The sequence below is a fragment of the Electrophorus electricus genome, chromosome 9 (assembly GCF_041902795.1).
Source record: "Electrophorus electricus isolate QZ-2024a chromosome 9, ASM4190279v1, whole genome shotgun sequence".
In the NCBI taxonomy this organism is placed as follows: domain Eukaryota; kingdom Metazoa; phylum Chordata; class Actinopteri; order Gymnotiformes; family Gymnotidae; genus Electrophorus; species Electrophorus electricus.
In genome coordinates this window covers 5616471-5631170 of record NC_137505.1, presented here as the reverse complement: position 1 = coordinate 5631170, position 14700 = coordinate 5616471, and positions in this window count along the sequence as shown.

Sequence of the window (14700 nt, the reverse complement as noted above, 5' to 3'; positions counted from 1 at the left end):
AGTGTGCCCAGGCCCAGAGCTACTTTGCTGGGCATGGCTGTGTGACCTCTTGGGCCTGGAAGTCTGGTTGTAGTATGATTTTAAAGGGTCAAATGCTCTCCATTGTGTGTCCAGGTTTAAGGCTACTTTGCTGGGCATGTGATTTGGACCCATCGGGTACGGAAGCCTTTCCGTCACGTGCTCGTTTTCCACGCCTTCAGCGCAGGTAGCCTGCGAATTTAAAACCGACGTGCATTTTATTCTTTTCCCCTTTTATCCTTTCATGTCTCTCCGCTACCTTGGAGAAGAGAGACGCACGCGGGTAAATAAAATGTAAATATCTCTAAATATCTGTATAATATGTAAATAAAAGGAAGATGTGGTTGTGTAGTGTAGTCGTTTGATTATAAATAATCTCATAATAATTTTATCCACAAATTCTTATACATTTATACATGTTTATCTCTCTCTTTGTGTGTGTGTGTGTGTGTGTGTGGTTCTGTGTCACTAGTGGGGCCTGTGGCCCGATTGGAGTGTTTGCGGTGTGAGAAGGAGGAGTTGGAGAACAGTTTGTTGTAGCAGCTGAAGGAGTTGAGGTTGCAGAAGCAGAAGGAGCTGCAGGTTCTTCAGGAGATGCTGAAACACAAGCAGCAGGAGGAGACAGAGCTCCTGCAGAAACAGCAGGAGGAGGAGGAGCATAACAGGTCCATCAAGAGTAAGTACTATGGAAATGCAATAATACTAACATAACTAATAATGAATGTTAGCCTTTAGGCTCCAATAAAAGTGATACTAATATATGTATAGTACTATATATATTATATTTTATATATTCAGTAGTAATTATGTAGTATATACAATCTATGTTATATCCAGCAGTAATGATACTTGCTCTGGCAGATATGAAAATGGCCTGTGAACAGGAGAAGAAATCTCTGGAGGAAGAACTTGAGAAGCTCAGACTGTCACTGCAGGTAGAGATCCCTTATAGTGTCAGTACACATCCACCAGTAGCTCCACCTTTCACTTATAACGTCAGTACACATTCAGTACACATTCCCACCTTTCCATTGTACTGGCTGTAGTGATGATTCGTGTGTGTGTTATACCAGCCCATAGAGGAGGACATTATGAGTCTGAAAGTGGCGCTGGAGATGAAGAACCAGGAGATCAAAGATCAGCACGATCTTTTGGTCAAACTATATACTCTGTATGTATACTATATCGAACCCACGGTTTTCACGCTACGATTTTTTTAAATGTGGTGAGCTGCGGAGAAAAGACGCGGTCCGGACGTATTTGTGGCTTAATATCTCTTGTCTCCTTGGGAGTAGGAAGTCTGTTCATGGCTCTTTGGAAAGGGCTGCATCTCCCCTCTAATCGCCTTCGAGCTTCAAGCGGATTGGACCCACGGTTATCACGCTACGATTTTTTAAAGCCGCCAGGGACGGGCCGAAAGCGTGGCAGGTGGCGTTCGTTAGGGACAGTCATGGAGGTGATGCGCACCGAGTTGCACGCCATTTGGACTTGGCCAGACCTAGATGTGAGCGTTCAACGTCAGCGCGTTTGTTTAAACTTTCTCCTCCAATTCGTTGCAACTGCTCAAGCGTTTCTCGCTCATCCGACTGGAGCGTAACGCTTTATATGTTAATATCTCTTGTCTCCTTGGGAGTAGGAAGTCTGTTCATGGCTCTTTGGAAAGGGCTGCATCTCCCCTGTAATCGCCTTCGAGCGGCACGCGGATCGAACCCACGGTTTTCACGCTATGATTTTTTAAAATGTGGTGCGCGGCGGAGAAAATGCGCGCGTCGGACGTCCTTTCGGCTTAATATCTCTTGTCTCCTTGGGAGTAGAAAGTCTGTTCATGGCTCTTTGGAAAGGGCTGCATCTCCCCTGTAATCGCCTTCGAGCGGCACGCGGATCGAACCCACGGTTTTCACGCTATGAATTTTTTAAATGTGCTGAGCGGCGGAGAAAATGCGCGCGTCGGACGTCATTGCGGCTTAATATCTCTTGTCTCCTTGTGAGTAGAAAGTCTGTTCATGGCTCTTTGGAAAGGGCTGCATCTCCCCTGTAATCGCCTTCGCGCGGCACGCGCATCGGAACCATCGTTATCACGCTACGATTTTTTAAACGTGGTGCGCGTCGGAGAAAATGCGCGTAATATCTCTTGTCTCCTTGGGAGTAGAAAGTCTGTTCATGGCTCTTTGGAAAGGGTTGCATCTCCCCTGTAATCGCCTTTAAGCGGCACGCGGATCGGACCCACCGTTCTTACGCTACGATTTTTTAAATGTGGTGCGCGGCGTAGAAAAGACGCGCGTAGGACGTATTTGCGGCTTCATATCTTTGGGCTCCTTGGGAGTAGGAAGTCTGTTCATGCCACTTTGGAAAGGGTTGCGTCTCCCCTGTAATCGCCTTCGCGCGGCACGCGGATCGGAACCATCGTTATCACGCTACGATTTTTTAATGCCGACAGGGACGGGCCAAAAGCGTGGCAGGTGGCGTTCGTTAGGGACAGTCATGGAGGTGATGCGCGCCGAGTTGCAGGCCATTTGGACCTGGCCCGGCCTAGATGTGAGCGTTCAAAGTCAGCGCGTTTGTTTAAACTTTCTCCTCCAATTCGTTGCAATTGTACAAGCGTTTCTCGCTCATCCGACTGGAGCGTAACGCTTTTTCTGTTAATATCTCTGGTCTCCTTGGGAGTAGAAAGTCTGTTCATGGCTCTTTGGAAAGGGCTGCATCTCCCCTGTAATCGCCTTTAAGCGGCACGCGGATCGGACCCACCGTTCTCACGCTACGATTTTTTAAATGTGGTGCGCGGCGCAATAAATGCGCGCGTCGGACGTTATTGCGGCTTAATATCTCTTGTCTCGTTGGGAGTAGGAAGTCTGTTCATGGCTCTTTGGAAAGGGCTGCATCTCCCCTGTAATCGCCTTCGAGCGGCACGCGGATCAAACCCACGGTTTTCACGCTATGATTTTTTAAAATGTGTTGCGCGGCGGAGAAAATGCGCGCGTCGGACGTAATTTCGGCTTAATATCTCTTGTCTCCTTGGGAGTAGAAAGTCTTTTCATGGCTCTTTGGAAAGTGCTGCATTTCCCTTGTAATCGCCTTTAAGCGGCACGCGGATCGGACCCACCGTTCTCACGCTAAGATTTTTTAAATGTGGTGCGCGGCGTAGAAAAGACGCGCGTAGGACGTATTTGCGGCTTAATATCTTTGGGCTCCTTGGGAGTAGAAAGTCTGTTCATGGCTCTTTGGAAAGGGCTGCATCTCCCCTCTAATCGCCTTCGAGCTTCAAGCGGATTGGACCCACGGTTATCACGCTACGATTTTTTAAAGCCGCCAGGGACGGGCCGAAAGCGTGGCAGGTGGCGTTCGTTAGGGACAGTCATGGAGGTGATGCGCACCGAGTTGCACGCCATTTGGACTTGGCCAGACCTAGATGTGAGCGTTCAAAGTCAGCGCGTTTGTTTAAACTTTCTCCTCCAATTCGTTGCAACTGCTCAAGCGTTTCTCGCTCATCCGACTGGAGCGTAACGCTTTATATGTTAATATCTCTTGTCTCCTTGGGAGTAGGAAGTCTGTTCATGGATCTTTGGAAAGGGCTGCATCTCCCCTGTAATCGCCTTCGAGCGGCACGCGGATCGAACCCACGGTTTTCACGCTATGATTTTTTAAAATGTGGTGCGCGGCGGAGAAAATGCGCGCGTCGGACGTCATTTCGGCTTAATATCTCTTGTCTCCTTGGGAGTAGAAAGTCTTTTCATGGCTCTTTGGAAAGGGCTGCATTTCCCCTGTAATCGCCTTTAAGCGGCACGCGGATCGGACCCACCGTTCTCACGCTAAGATTTTTTAAATGTGGTGCGCGGCGGAGAAAATGCGCGCGTCGGACAAAATTTCTGCTTAATATCTCTTGTCTCCTTGGGAGTAGGAAGTCTGTTCATGGCTCTTTGGAAAGGGCTGCATCTCCCCTGTAATCGCCTTCGAGCGGCACGCGGATCGAACCCACGGTTTTCACGCTATGATTTTTTAAAATGTGGTGCGCGGCGGAGAAAATGCGCGCGTCGGACGTCATTTCGGCTTAATATCTCTTGTCTCCTTGGGAATAGAAAGTCTTTTCATGGCTCTTTGGAAAGGGTTGCATCTCCCCTGTAATCGCCTTTAAGCGGCATGCGGATCGGACCCACCGTTCTCACGCTACGATTTTTTAAATGTGGTGTGCGGCGGAGAAAATGCGCGCGTCGGACATCATTGCGGCTTAATATCTCTTGTCTCCTTGTGAGTAGAAAGTCTGTTCATGGCTCTTTGGAAAGGGCTGCATCTCCCCTGTAATCGCCTTCGCGCGGCACGCGGATCGGAACCATCGTTATCACGCTACGATTTTTTAATGCCGACAGGGACGGGCCGAAAGCGTGGCAGGTGGCGTTCGTTAGGGACAGTCATGGAGGTGATGCGCGCCGAGTTGCAGGCCATTTGGACCTGGCCCGGCCTAGATGTGAGCGTTCAAAGTCAGCGCGTTTGTTTAAACTTTCTCCTCCAATTCGTTGCAATTGTACAAGCGTTTCTCGCTCATCCGACTGGAGCGTAACGCTTTATCTGTTAATATCTCTGGTCTCCTTGGGAGTAGAAAGTCTATTCATGGCTCTTTGGAAAGGGCTGCATCTCCCCTGTAATCGCCTTTAAGCGGCACGCGGATCGGACCCACCGTTCTTACGATACGATTTTTTAAATGTGGTGCGCGGCGTAGAAAAGACGCGCGTAGGACGTATTTGCGGCTTAATATCTTTGGGCTCCTTGGGAGTCGGAAGTCTGTTCATGGCTCTTTGGAAAGGGCTGCATCTCCCCTGTAATCGCCTTCGAGCGGCACGCGGATGGAACCCACGGTTTTCACGCTATGATTTTTTTAAATGTGCTGCGCATCGGAGAAAATGCGCTCGTCGGACGTCATTGCGGCTTAATATCTCTTGTCTCCTTGGAAATAGAAAGTCTCTTCATGGCTCTTAGGAAAGGGCTGCATCTCCACTGTAATCGCCTTCGAGCGGCACGCGGATCGGAACCATCGTTATCACGCTACGATTTTTTAATGCCTCTAGGGACGGGCCGAAAGCGTGGCAGGTGGCGTTCGTTAGGGACAGTCATGGACGTGATGCGCACCGAGTTGCAGGCCATTTGGACCTGGAATGGCCTAGATGTGAGCGTTCAAATTCAGCGCGTTTGTTTAAACTTTCTCCTCCAATTCGTTGCAATTGTACAAGCGTTTCTCGCTCATCCGACTGGAGCGTAACGCTTTATATGTTAATATTTCTGGTCTCCTTGGGAGTAGAAAGTCTGTTCATGGCTCTTTGGAAAGGGCTGCATCTCCCCTGTAATCGCCTTCGAGCGGCACGCGGATCGAACCCACGGTTTTCACGCTATGATTTTTTTAAATGTGGTGCGCGGCGGAGAAAATGCGCGCGTCGGACGTCATTGCGGCTTAATATCTCTTGTCTCATTGGGAGTAGAAAGTCTGTTCATGGCTCTTTGGAAAGGGCTGCATCTCCCCTGTAATCGCCTTTGAGCGGCACGCGGATGGAACCCACGGTTTTCACGCTATGATTTTTTTTAAATGTGGTGCGCGGCGGAGAAAATGCGCGCGTCGGACGTCATTGCGGCTTAATATCTCTTGTCTCCTTGGGAGTAGAAAGTCTGTTCATGGCTCTTTGGAAAGGGCTGCATCTCCCCTGTAATCGCCTTTAAGCGGCACGCGGATCGGACCCACCGTTCTCACGCTACGATTTTTTAAATGTGGTGCGCGGCGCAATAAATGCGCGCGTCGGACGTCATTGCGGCTTAATATCTCTTGTCTCGTTGGGAGTAGGAAGTCTGTTCATGGCTCTTTGGAAAGGGCTGCATCTCCCCTGTAATCGCCTTCGAGCGGCACACGGATCGAACCCACGGTTTTCACGCTATGATTTTTTAAAATGTGTTGAGCGGCGGAGAAAATGCGCGCGTCGGACGTCATTTCGGCTTAATATCTCTTGTCTCCTTGGGAGTAGAAAGTCTTTTCATGGCTCTTTGGAAAGGGCTGCATTTCCCTTGTAATCGCCTTTAAGCGGCACGCGGATCGGACCCACCGTTCTCACGCTAAGATTTTTTAAATGTGTTGCGCGGCGGAGAAAATGCGCGCGTCGGACATCATTGCGGCTTAATATCTCTTGTCTCCTTGGGAGTAGGAAGTCTGTTCATGGCTCTTTGGAAAGGGTTGCATCTCCCCTGTAATCGCCTTTAAGCGGCACGCGGATCGGACCCACCGTTCTTACGCTACGATTTTTTAAATGTGGTGCGCGGCGTAGAAAAGACGCGCGTAGGACGTATTTGCGGCTTAATATCTTTGGGCTCCTTGGGAGTAGGAAGTCTGTTCATGCCTCTTTGGAAAGGGCTGCATCTCCCCTGTAATCGCCTTCGAGCGGCACGCGGATCGGACCCACCGTTCTTACGATACGATTTTTTAAATGTGGTGCGCGGCGTAGAAAAGACGCGCGTAGGACGTATTTGCGGCTTAATATCTTTGGGCTCCTTGGGAGTAGGAAGTCTGTTCACGGCTCTTTGGAAAGGGCTGCATCTCCCCTGTAATCGCCTTCGAGCGGCACGCGGATCGAACCCACGGTTTTCACGCTATGATTTTTTTAAATGTGCTGCGCAGCGGAGAAAATGCGCGCGTCGGACGTCATTGCGGCTTAATATCTCTTGTCTCCTTGGGAATAGAAAGTCTGTTCATGGCTCTTAGGAAAGGGCTGCATCTCCACTGTAATCGCCTTCGAGCGGCACGCGGATCGGAACCATCGTTATCACGCTACGGATTTTTTAATGCCTCTAGGGACGGGCCGAAAGCGTGGCAGGTGGCGTTCGTTAGGGACAGTCATGGAGGTGATGCGCGCCGAGTTGCAGGCCATTTGGACCTGGCCCGGCCTAGATGTGAGCGTTCAAATTCAGCGCGTTTGTTTAAACTTTCTCCTCCAATTCGTTGCAATTGTACAAGCGTTTCTCGCTCATCCGACTGGAGCGTAACGCTTTATATGTCAATATTTCTGGTCTCCTTGGGAGTAGAAAGTCTGTTCATGGCTCCTTTGAAAGGTATGCATCTCCCCTGTAATCGCCTTCGAGCGGCACGCGGATCGAACCCACGGTTTTCACGCTAAGATTTTTTAAATGTGTTGCGCGGCGGAGAAAATGCGCGCGTCGGACATCATTGCGGCTTAATATCTCTTGTCTCCTTGGGAGTAGGAAGTCTGTTCATGGCTCTTTGGAAAGGGTTGCATCTCCCCTGTAATCGCCTTTAAGCGGCACGCGGATCGGACCCACCGTTCTTACGCTACGATTTTTTAAATGTGGTGCGCGGCGTAGAAAAGACGCGCGTAGGACGTATTTGCGGCTTAATATCTTTGGGCTCCTTGGGAGTAGGAAGTCTGTTCATGCCTCTTTGGAAAGGGCTGCATCTCCCCTGTAATCGCCTTCGAGCGGCACGCGGATCGGACCCACCGTTCTTACGATACGATTTTTTAAATGTGGTGCGCGGCGTAGAAAAGACGCGCGTAGGACGTATTTGCGGCTTAATATCTTTGGGCTCCTTGGGAGTAGGAAGTCTGTTCACGGCTCTTTGGAAAGGGATGCATCTCCCCTGTAATCGCCTTTAAGCGGCACGCGGATCGGACCCACCGTTCTCACGCTACGATTTTTTAAACGTGGTGCGCGTCGGAGAAAATGCGCGTAATATCTCTTGTCTCCTTGGGAGTAGAAAGTCTGTTCATGGCTCTTTGGAAAGGGCTGTATCTCCCCTGTAATCGCCTTCGAGCGGCACGCGCATCGGAACCATCGTTATCACGCTACGATTTTTTAATGCCGCCAGTGACGGGCCGAAAGCGTGGCAGGTGGCGTTCGTTAGGGACAGTCATGGAGGTGATGCGCACCGAGTTGCACACCATTTGGAGTTGGCCCGGCCTAGATGTGAGCGTTCAAAGTCAGCGCGTTTGTTTAAACTTTCTCCTCCAATTCGTTGCAATTGTACAAGCGTTTCTCGTTCATCCGACTGGAGCGTAACGCTTTATATGTTAATATCTCTGGTCTCCTTGGGAGTAGAAAGTCTGTTCATGGCTCTTTTGAAAGGGCTGCATCTCCCCTGTAATCGCCTTCGAGCGGCACGCGGATCGAACCCACGGTTTTCACGCTAAGATTTTTTTAAATGTGGTGCGCGGCGGAGGAAATGCGCGCGTCGGACGTCATTTCGGCTTAATATCTCTTGTCTCCTTGGGAGTAGAAAGTCTTTTCATGGCTCTTTGGAAAGGGCTGCATCTCCGCTGTAATCGCCTTCGAGCGGCACGCGGATCGAACCCACGATTTTCACGCTATGATTTTTTTAAATGTGCTGCGCGGCGGAGAAAATGCGCGCGTCGGACGTCATTGCGGCTTAATATCTCGTTTCCTTGGGAGTAGAAAGTCTTTTCATGGTTCTTTGGAAAGGGTTGCATCTCCCCTGTAATCGCCTTTAAGCGGCACGCGGATCGGACCCATCGTTCTCACGCTACGATTTTTTAAAATCCGCCAGGGACGGAACGAACGCTTGGCAGGTGGCGTTCGTGACGGACAGTCAAGCAGTTAATGCGCACCGAGCTGCAGGCCATTTGGACCTGGCCCAGCCTAGATGTGAGTATTCAAAGTCAGCACGTTTGTTTCAAAGTTCTCCACCAATTCGTTGTAATTGCGTGTGTGCGCGTGAACACCAGGTTTGTGGAGGAGTTCGTCCTTGGACGGTACAAGGGGAGACAGTGTGTGGCCTGGCTGCGTGAGGTTGCAGTTTGCTGGGCATGAGAGATTGGCATGTGGTGCCCTGGAGGTGTGGTTGTTGCAGGACGGGCAAGGTGGGGTAGTGTGGCTGGGTGACGGTGCGCTTCACTGGGGATGTGGTTGTGAGTTGCAGGCCCATTCCTTTGAATGACAGAAAGGATCTCATTTGTTTCCAGGTTTAAACGTACTTTGCTGGGTATGACTGTGACCTCTTGGGCCAGGAAGTCTGTTTCTAGTTTTATTTAAACGGTCAAACTGCGTGAAGTGTGCCCAGGCCCAGAGCTACTTTGCTGGGCATGGCTGTGTGACCTCTTGGGCCTGGAAGTCTGGTTGTAGTATGATTTTAAAGGGTCAAATGCTCTCCATTGTGTGTCCAGGTTTAAGGCTACTTTGCTGGGCATGTGATTTGGACCCATCGGGTACGGAAGCCTTTCCGTCACGTGCTCGTTTTCCACGCCTTCAGCGCAGGTAGCCTGCGAATTTAAAACCGACGTGCATTTTATTCTTTTCCCCTTTTATCCTTTCATGTCTCTCCGCTACCTTGGAGAAGAGAGACGCACGCGGGTAAATAAAATGTAAATATCTCTAAATATCTGTATAATATGTAAATAAACGGAAGATGTGGTTGTGTAGTGTAGTCGTTTGATTATAAATAATCTCATAATAATTTTATCCACAAATTCTTATACATTTATACATGTTTATCTCTCTCTTTGTGTGTGTGTGTGTGTGTGTGTGGTTCTGTGTCACTAGTGGGGCCTGTGGCCCGATTGGAGTGTTTGCGGTGTGAGAAGGAGGAGTTGGAGAACAGTTTGTTGGAGCAGCTGAAGGAGTTGAGGTTGCAGAAGCAGAAGGAGCTGCAGGTTCTTCAGGAGATGCTGAAACACAAGCAGCAGGAGGAGACAGAGCTCCTGCAGAAACAGCAGGAGGAGGAGGAGCATAACAGGTCCATCAAGAGTAAGTACTATGGAAATGCAATAATACTAACATAATTAATAATGAATGTTAGCCTTTAGGCTCCAATAAAAGTGATACTAATATATGTATAGTACTATATATATTATATTTTATATATTCAGTAGTAATTATGTAGTATATACAATCTATGTTATATCCAGCAGTAATGATACTTGCTCTGGCAGATATGAAAATGGCCTGTGAACAGGAGAAGAAATCTCTGGAGGAAGAACTTGAGAAGCTCAGACTGTCACTGCAGGTAGAGATCCCTTATAGTGTCAGTACACATCCACCAGTAGCTCCACCTTTCACTTATAACGTCAGTACACATTCAGTACACATTCCCACCTTTCCATTGTACTGGCTGTAGTGATGATTCGTGTGTGTGTTATACCAGCCCATAGAGGAGGACATTATGAGTCTGAAAGTGGCGCTGGAGATGAAGAACCAGGAGATCAAAGATCAGCACGATCTTTTGGTCAAACTATATACTCTGTATGTATACTATATCGAACCCACGGTTTTCACGCTACGATTTTTTTAAATGTGGTGAGCTGCGGAGAAAAGACGCGGTCCGGACGTATTTGTGGCTTAATATCTCTTGTCTCCTTGGGAGTAGGAAGTCTGTTCATGGCTCTTTGGAAAGGGCTGCATCTCCCCTCTAATCGCCTTCGAGCTTCAAGCGGATTGGACCCACGGTTATCACGCTACGATTTTTTAAAGCCGCCAGGGACGGGCCGAAAGCGTGGCAGGTGGCGTTCTTTAGGGACAGTCATGGAGGTGATGCGCACCGAGTTGCACGCCATTTGGACTTGGCCAGACCTAGATGTGAGCGTTCAAAGTCAGCGCGTTTGTTTAAACTTTCTCCTCCAATTCGTTGCAACTGCTCAAGCGTTTCTCGCTCATCCGACTGGAGCGTAACGCTTTATATGTTAATATCTCTTGTCTCCTTGGGAGTAGGAAGTCTGTTCATGGCTCTTTGGAAAGGGCTGCATCTCCCCTGTAATCGCCTTCGAGCGGCACGCGGATCGAACCCACGGTTTTCACGCTATGATTTTTTAAAATGTGGTGCGCGGCGGAGAAAATGCGCGCGTCGGACGTCATTTCGGCTTAATATCTCTTGTCTCCTTGGGAGTAGAAAGTCTTTTCATGGCTCTTTGGAAAGGGCTGCATTTCCCCTGTAATCGCCTTTAAGCGGCACGCGGATCGGACCCACCGTTCTCACGCTAAGATTTTTTAAATGTGGTGCGCGGCGGAGAAAATGCGCGCGTCGGACAAAATTTCTGCTTAATATCTCTTGTCTCCTTGGGAGTAGGAAGTCTGTTCATGGATCTTTGGAAAGGGCTGCATCTCCCCTGTAATCGCCTTCGAGCGGCACGCGGATCGAACCCACGGTTTTCACGCTATGAATTTTTTAAATGTGTTGAGCGGCGGAGAAAATGCGCGCGTCGGACGTCATTGCGGCTTAATATCTCTTGTCTCCTTGGGAATAGAAAGTCTTTTCATGGCTCTTTGGAAAGGGTTGCATCTCCCCTGTAATCGCCTTTAAGCGGCATGCGGATCGGACCCACCGTTCTCACGCTACGATTTTTTAAATGTGGTGTGCGGCGGAGAAAATGCGCGCGTCGGACATCATTGCGGCTTAATATCTCTTGTCTCCTTGTGAGTAGAAAGTCTGTTCATGGCTCTTTGGAAAGGGCTGCATCTCCCCTGTAATCGCCTTCGTGCGGCACGCGCATCGGAACCATCGTTATCACGCTACGATTTTTTAATGCCGCCAGGGACGGGCCGAAAGCGTGGCAGGTGGCGTTCGTTAGGGACCGTCATGGAGGTGATGCGCACCGAGTTGCAGGCCATTTGGACCTGGCCCGGCCTAGATGTGAGCGTTCAAAGTCAGCGCGTTTGTTTAAACTTTCTCCTCCAATTCGTTGCAATTGTACAAGCGTTTCTCGCTCATCCGACTGGAGCGTAACGCTTTATCTGTTAATATCTCTGGTCTCCTTGGGAGTAGAAAGTCTGTTCATGGCTCTTTGGAAAGGGCTGCATCTCCCCTGTAATCGCCTTCGAGCGGCACGCGGATCGAACCCACGGTTTTCACGCTATGATTTTTTTAAATGTGTTGCGCGTCGGAGAAAATGCGCGCGTCGGACGTCATTGCGGCTTAATATCTTTGGGCTCCTTGTGAGTAGAAAGTCTGTTCATGGCTCTTTGGAAAGGGCTGCATCTCCCCTGTAATCGCCTTCGCGCGGCACGCGGATCGGAACCATCGTTATCACGCTACGATTTTTTAATGCCGACAGGGACGGGCCGAAAGCGTGGCAGGTGGCGTTCGTTAGGGACAGTCATGGAGGTGATGCGCACCGAGTTGCACGCCATTTGGACTTGGCCAGACCTAGATGTGAGCGTTCAAAGTCAGCGCGTTTGTTTAAACTTTCTCCTCCAATTCGTTGCAACTGCTCAAGCGTTTCTCGCTCATCCGACTGGAGCGTAACGCTTTATATGTTAATATCTCTTGTCTCCTTGGGAGTAGGAAGTCTGTTCATGGATCTTTGGAAAGGGCTGCATCTCCCCTGTAATCGCCTTCGAGCGGCACGCGGATCGAACCCACGGTTTTCACGCTATGATTTTTTAAAATGTGGTGCGCGGCGGAGAAAATGCGCGCGTCGGACGTCATTTCGGCTTAATATCTCTTGTCTCCTTGGGAGTAGAAAGTCTTTTCATGGCTCTTTGGAAAGGGCTGCATTTCCCCTGTAATCGCCTTTAAGCGGCACGCGGATCGGACCCACCGTTCTCACGCTAAGATTTTTTAAATGTGGTGCGCGGCGGAGAAAATGCGCGCGTCGGACAAAATTTCTGCTTAATATCTCTTGTCTCCTTGGGAGTAGGAAGTCTGTTCATGGCTCTTTGGAAAGGGCTGCATCTCCCCTGTAATCGCCTTCGAGCGGCACGCGGATCGAACCCACGGTTTTCACGCTATGATTTTTTAAAATGTGGTGCGCGGCGGAGAAAATGCGCGCGTCGGACGTCATTTCGGCTTAATATCTCTTGTCTCCTTGGGAATAGAAAGTCTTTTCATGGCTCTTTGGAAAGGGTTGCATCTCCCCTGTAATCGCCTTTAAGCGGCATGCGGATCGGACCCACCGTTCTCACGCTACGATTTTTTAAATGTGGTGTGCGGCGGAGAAAATGCGCGCGTCGGACATCATTGCGGCTTAATATCTCTTGTCTCCTTGTGAGTAGAAAGTCTGTTCATGGCTCTTTGGAAAGGGCTGCATCTCCCCTGTAATCGCCTTCGCGCGGCACGCGGATCGGAACCATCGTTATCACGCTACGATTTTTTAATGCCGACAGGGACGGGCCGAAAGCGTGGCAGGTGGCGTTCGTTAGGGACAGTCATGGAGGTGATGCGCGCCGAGTTGCAGGCCATTTGGACTTGGCCAGACCTAGATGTGAGCGTTCAAAGTCAGCGCGTTTGTTTAAACTTTCTCCTCCAATTCGTTGCAATTGTACAAGCCTTTCTCGCTCATCCGACTGGAGCGTAACGCTTTATCTGTTAATATCTCTGGTCTCCTTGGGAGTAGAAAGTCTGATCATGGCTCTTTTGAAAGGGATGCATCTCCCCTGTAATCGCCTTCGAGCGGCACGCGGATTGAACCCACGGTTTTCACGCTACGATTTTTTTTAAATGTGTTGCGCTGCGGAGAAAAGACGCGCGCCGGACGTATTTGCGGCTTAATATCTCTTGTCTCATTGGGAGTAGAAAGTCTGTTCATGGCTCTTTGGAAAGGGCTGCATCTCCCCTGTAATCGCCTTTGAGCGGCACGCGGATCGAACCCACGGTTTTCACGCTATGATTTTTTTAAATGTGGTGCGCGGCGGAGAAAATGCGCGCGTCGGACGTCATTGCGGCTTAATATCTCTTGTCTCATTGGGAGTAGAAAGTCTGTTCATGGCTCTTTGGAAAGGGCTGCATCTCCCCTGTAATCGCCTTCGAGCGGCACGCGGATCGGAACCATCGTTATCACGCTACGGAATTTTAATGCCTCTAGGGACGGGCCGAAAGCGTGGCAGGTGGCGTTCGTTAGGGACAGTCATGGAGGTGGTGCGCGCCGAGTTGCAGGCCATTTGGACCTGGCCCGGCCTAGATGTGAGCGTTCAAATTCAGCGCGTTTGTTTAAACTTTCTCCTCCAATTCGTTGCAATTGTACAAGCGTTTCTCGCTCATCCGACTGGAGCGTAACGCTTTATATGTCAATATTTCTGGTCTCCTTGGGAGTAGAAAGTCTGTTCATGGCTCCTTTGAAAGGGATGCATCTCCCCTGTAATCGCCTTCGAGCGGCACGCGGATTGAACCCACGGTTTTCACGCTACGATTTTTTTTAAATGTGTTGCTCGGCGGAGAAAAGACGCGCGCCGGACGTATTTGCGGCTTAATATCTCTTGTCTCATTGGGAGTAGAAAGTCTGTTCATGGCTCTTTGGAAAGGGCTGCATCTCCCCTGTAATCGCCTTCGAGCGGCACGCGGATGGAACCCACGGTTTTCACGCTATGATTTTTTTAAATGTGGTGCGCGGCGGAGAAAATGCGCGCGTCGGACGTCATTGCGGCTTAATATCTCTTGTCTCCTTGGGAGTAGAAAGTCTCTTCATGGCTCTTTGGAAAGGGCTGCATCTCCCCTGTAATCGCCTTTAAGCGGCACGCGGATCGGACCCACCGTTCTCACGCTACGATTTTTTAATGCAGCCAGGGATAGGCCGAAAGCGTGGCAGGTGGCGTTCGTTAGGGACAGTCATGGAGGTGATGCGCGCCGAGTTGCAGGCCATTTGGACCTGGCCCGGCCTAGATGTGAGCGTTCAAAGTCAGCGCGTTTGTTTAAACTTTCTCCTCCAATTCGTTGCAATTGTACAAGCGTTTCTCGCTCATCCGACTGAAGCGTAACGC